Raw genomic sequence first — 6,000 nt, 5'->3', positions numbered from 1 at the left:
TGAATTCAACCACATTACAGCATGTAATTTCCTTTCAATTCCTAACACAACGATTTAGGCAACGTTGGGGGTGGAACAATATGGCGTTGGCGAAGTAAAAAAGTGATTTTGACGCGGTCTAGTCTTCTGCGGAATGCGAATAAATGGCAAACGTCTTTGGGTAGTGCGATTGTAAAGATTTATTTGTCCATTGCCAGCTCTCTCAGTAATAGCACACTCCTACAGGGTTGTGAGTCGTAGAAAATTCGGTCCATGCGGCTTACTGAGAAATGTCACCTGCACTGGAGAATGTTGCTATTCAACCTTGTGTGGACCTTCACTGATCCATGTGTGGCAGGTCCATGGGTATGCCCTTATCTATACACAGTACTCACACATCAGGTAGTAGTCATATCAAAATTTAATGCAGCAATCACATGTAGGTACTTAAAAGTATAACTTCACATGACTCAAATGCTCCTCGATAAAAAAAAATCATTTGTACATATTAACAACGGCTCTTGCTCCTGGTCGAAATGTTAAGGCCGGTGCATGTCCTGACCATTAATTTACTCGAAAGAACACGCCAGATTCGGCTGCTCTCATAAACGAGTTACCTGCCCACATACCATACAATGCAAGGCAAAGAACTAAGGAGAAGTGGTTAGGGTCCCAACTCCAAAAGCAAATGGTGACATGCATGTGGAGCTTCAGAAATTAAAAAAAAATTAAAAACATTACTTAAAGAATTAAAGCATTTACTAATCAGTTACAGCAATTCAATGAGATTTAGTTCTACCATGTAGATCAGATCTCGCACAAGGGTTACAATGCCACAGCTTATGCTCCACGGAAGCGGAAGATGCGTTAGAAATAACACAATTTTAAATCTAAGCTGCTACCAGTCTATATCTGTGTAGCTGTAAAAGCAAATATAAATTGCACTGTACTGTACAATATAGTTTATCTTGGTGGTTAAATTTTTAAAGCTATATCTTTAAGTCACAGCACTGGCGGCAGCTGGCCGTAACATCATAGGGCACGCTCCTACAGTGGCAGATGGGAGAGATAGGAACTGGAACCCAGGCTTAAATGAAGGGCCAAAATGGTACATCAACTTTAACTATGTCACAGCATGCCATCTCTTGGCAATGAAAACATGAAAGATCTTTTAAACAAAATTATTATTAATCCATTATATTGTTGCGATAAATGAACAATAAAGTTGTTTGATAAAATTTGACATCTTACCTCTCAAGAGGTCTGAAATCCGGTCTCCAACTTCCCACCAGTAGTTGGCCCTGCCTGTGGAACATAACCACCTTCTGGTGACCACAATCAAATCAGCAACCCTCCCAACAGTCACCAAACTGACTTATTATGTTGGAACATATAGCAATTATAAACTTATGTATTTGCAAAAGAGCTCAAGACCATCACATATAACAATGTCTTTTTTAGGATATGTATGCCGATTAATATTATTTAACTAAAAGCAGGGGTGTAGCCAGGGGGGGTTTTAGGGGTTCAACCCCCCCCCCCCCCTTAGCACCAAATATTTAATTAATCTCTTATTCATCACTCAAACAAATTCCATATTAAAATTAATAAAATTTTTACCATTACAATATTTAAATTTAAGTACCGAAAACTGCTAAAATAGCACTATTTTACACCTTAAAATCCAAATTTTCCCGGGGGAGGACCCCCGGACCCCCCGCTTTAATACGGGGGAGCCATGCTTCTTAACACCCCCCATACACAAATCCTGGCTACGCCACTGACTAAAAGGTTTTTCTATTGACCATTTTTTGTGAGTTTTAGCATGAGATGACATTGTCACGCTCTCTCGCTTCATACCTTTCTGGCAGTCTTTATCAGGCCCTAGCCCAGTGTGGTTGCTCTGTCCTGTGAGGAAACTTCAACTTGTGAATTGCTTAACTATTCATTCCGGTAGTTATCATTCGACAAGAAATATCTTTTTATTCATTATTCCTCATGCGACTCTGAGCCTGTAGGGCCTAACCCGACCATCTTAAATATTCAACTTACGGACTTATTCAAATTATTGTTTATCTAATTATTTTTTATTTGAAAGGCGAAATCTTTATGCACTCTTTGTACTTTTGGTAGCTATGTTAGGCCTAATTGGAAACCCATAAAAACTGTTTTTGAACCATAATGCCTTTGCATGTAATGTACGTAATTTGTGCAGATCGCTGGAAACATTTCATTGCGAAGCTATTGATGCCACTCCCACTGCCTGTCTAAGTTTTTTAAGTAGTTATTAATTTGAAAAGTGATCTCAGGGATTTTAATGGGGGTTCGGCCTCATGGCTGCAGGCAGGAGCACGTCGTGGTTCGAAACCTACCCGGGCTGTTAGGCCACCCAGGACGCTTTATGAATAAATAATAAACTGGTTGACAAGACACTGCACTTTATTGAGAACTGGCAGCGTCTGTTGTCTGACCGTCGCAGCACGCGAGTCTCTATTCGTAGATGATACGCGCGGCCAGGATAGGTTGCAAAGTGGTATGTGCAGTCTTCAACAGTGGCCGATTATCAACGTGAAAGACGCGGCGTATAGTCGCAGAGTTGCAATGCTGCCACAGCTTATGCAGAGATTGACGTTGTTATGTACGACAGCACATACGAATGAATGTTCTATAGTTAGTTGCAATCTAGCCTGTTGCCAAATATTAAAAGTCCCAAAAAGTACGTGGGTTCAGTTAGATAAGACATACAAGTTACAGTCACTAATTAAACGGTTATGACGTGGTTAGAATGCACATTTCAAGTTACACATTTAAATACGATGAAAGTTACATTCGTAAATTAAGGAGTAAGAACTCGACACACGTGGCTGGCTGAGAGCCTCCGACGATAACGATTACTTGGCTGTGGAAGCCGGAAAACTGCGTACCTCAATTACGCTGTCCTTAAACTCTGGACATGGAAATTAGTAATAAATGCAAAACTCCCTGTTGGGAAAAAATTATTAGTTAACGAGTCGCACGAAAAAACGTGCGACTGAGTGGGGTCGGTGCATAGCTGGTAAAAGGATTTGAAGAACTTACACTATTGCTGAGACTTGGATGTAGCACGAAAGTTGAAGGCTCTGCGTTCGCAGAGCGACCGACCCCTGCGAGCTCCCGACGGTAACTGAGCGCGTAGGTGCAGCGCGCCTCCGCGACAAGGCACTTTAAGCACGGGAAAACAACTCCGACCAGTTTTGGACTTAAAAGACATATTTCACAATATATGGTTTTTGGACAATTGTACATAATTTCCCTTGAATCAATTATCTTTTAAATTGTTATTAAATTGGTTGTTTTTGATTTGAAAGAATAATTAATGATTTAGTTTAGCGTATTGCCACACCTGGCCGGGCGCTGTAATCGACTTGGTGTTCGTCGCGGTGCACTTACACTCACTCGACAAACATCACCCTCGGGCGTGTTCGATGCACTTAAGAGTAAGTGTTGTTGTGACATAACGGCCTTTGCGAACCAGAGGGAGCACCGGCAGTTGGCGTCAAATGCCACCCCTCCAACGATGCCGTATGCTCAAAAACACTACTCTTCACACGCATGGAAGTGGTGCAATGGTTCGTCGCACTAAGGGGGTTAGAGCATGGTGGGGCCCCTGGGCGTGGCATACTTAGTAAAGGTGTTTCTACAATTCAATTAATGGTGGTTCTGGCATGACCCATCTGGAGGGCGTAACTAGTGAGAGTTGTGGGTTTTATTTGTACTCGACTGCGAGCCTACGAATGGATTGAAAAATGAGTGTGGGTCCTCCCCTGCCGGAGTCGGAGACAGCCCCGTCATTCCTTGGGACTCCGCCGTCGTGATTCGACCCAGAAAGTAGTCCTTAAATGTGTTGGTACCTGTGGAACGCGGTGCGATACTCTGATAGGATTCATTATTGGTGCTGCCTGCACATGTCGCCCTTACCGGTGCGCACTGGTCACCCCCTGGACGATCGTGTTCCCCTGATTCTGGATGTTTCCGTTGACGTATTCCTGCAAATGGACCGGAGGGCGCCGTGCCCGTCTGAAAGGGATGGTGTGAGCACCAGCATTGATATCTAGGATGGCCTGGTTCTCCCCCTCACCACTGCCCTCGGTGTTATCAGCCGTGCACCCTTCCCCATGGCCTGTCGAGCCATTAGCTTGCGGCTGTTGCTGCGAGCAGCACGTGCGAGTCATTAGCCGCCGCCACCTCTGCGGATACCGCCTCTGCAATACTTCCCCCTCCCCCTCTGACATAGGCTCTTCAATGGACATTGTGAAAGAGGACTCGCTCAAGCTAACATCCAGCGGCCACCAGGGCTCGTCGACATCGTTCGCTACACTGTTCGAGTCCCCATCATCCGGCTGCCAGACAAGGGGGGTCATCTCCTCCTCAGCCTGAGAGGTCGGTACTAGGTTGGTCATCGGCAAGCTCGTGGCTGCTGCAAGAGGAAGAATGCTGGGTGAGGGGCAGTCGGGGATTGGGGAGTCCACGATGTTTGCGGACTCGGGTGGAGTCCCTGGTACGGAACAAACAGTATCTGGCATTTGTGTAGGTGATGGGGCAGGTGCGTGGCCGTCGTGGTGTCCGTGCGGGCCAGCCACGTCCGGTTCGGGCGAGCTCGGAGTCGGGCTCGGAGGTGTGTCTGGTGGCCTATCACCCGGGAGTCCCACCCCTGTTGGGGTCAGGTCATTGGTTGCGAGGTGCAATTCGTCTCGGTGCACCTTCGCCGGCCTTCCGCTAGGAGTGCGAACGGTGTATGTGGCTGGACCGGTTCGCCATAGGATTTGGCATGGTTCAGACCACATGGGGGCCAGCCCCACGCAGAAGTTATGTTTTCCAGAGGATAGGTGGTGCTGCCGCACATACACCCACTGGCCGGGTTCAAGCTGTGCTGGGGGGGTGGGTAGACTGGCATTTTTTGGGTCAGGAATTGTTCTTGTTGAATGCGTGCCTGCTACCTCATGGCTGCGATTTCCTCCCACCATAGGTTCTCTGTAGCCACCGCGGCCACTCGGCATTCCCCAGGGAGGGCCAGGTTCTGTCCCAGGAGCAGTTCGGCCGGAGAGTGGCCCGTGACTACATTGGTGCGCCAACACAGACAGTACAGTAATTTGGGTAGGTGTATGTCCCACTTTGAATGGTCCTCCCCGAGACGGAGGCGGAGCTGAACCTTTATCTCCTGGTTCCTCCGTTCCGTGGGATTCGCCCGGGGATGGTACGTGGGTGTGGTGTGATGGGAGATACCCCACCGGCGGCATCCGGCCCGCCAGCGCCTCCCTGTGAACTGGCATCCATTTTCTGTTAGTAGTAATCATGGGTAGAACTCATTTTATAGTAGGGACAATAAGGTGCCCGACCTGACGTTGTATACGGGGAAAGCTTCGACCCAGCAGGTGAAAAGGTCGGTTATTACAACTAAAAACCTTTTCCCTCGTGAAGTGCAGGGGTACGGCCCCATGATGTCCAAGGCTAGGGTGTGAAAAGGTTCGCTTGGACTACGGGGCTAATGTTGTTCTCCTCCGTCGGCCCACCGCGACTTGCGCTGCTGACACAGTTGGCACCTCCGCACTTAGTCGCGGACGTCCCTGGCAACGCCGGGCCAATGAAACTTCAGGCGCAGTGCCCCTTGAGTCTGTTCCACGCCCGGGTGGCCGGCCAAATCGTGGTCGTGGTAAAAGCTCAGGACAGCTGAACGGGCATCTGCGGGTACGTACATCCTCCAGGTTCCCATGTCCCCCGGCACCTGTTCCCCGCATCTAGCCACCCATTCCCCCACTGACTCGTCGTCCTGTTGCGCCCCCAGCACAACACGATGTAGGTCCATGAGCGTGTCGGGGAGAGATGTGTCGGGACTCGCGTTGGAAGCAGTAGCGTATAAAACCGCGGGTTCGTTTGTCCCCGAAGTGTACGCAGTGTGTCCCACGGGCTGTAGCAGTTCCTCCCAGCTGCCCTTGTCATGGTACTCGGTGTTAGGATCGAGGTATCGTGATAGTTCGTCAGCCA

Source organism: Bacillus rossius, chromosome 7 (assembly GCF_032445375.1).
Source record: "Bacillus rossius redtenbacheri isolate Brsri chromosome 7, Brsri_v3, whole genome shotgun sequence".
NCBI lineage: Eukaryota > Metazoa > Arthropoda > Insecta > Phasmatodea > Bacillidae > Bacillus > Bacillus rossius.
This window is presented reverse-complemented; position numbering follows the sequence as displayed.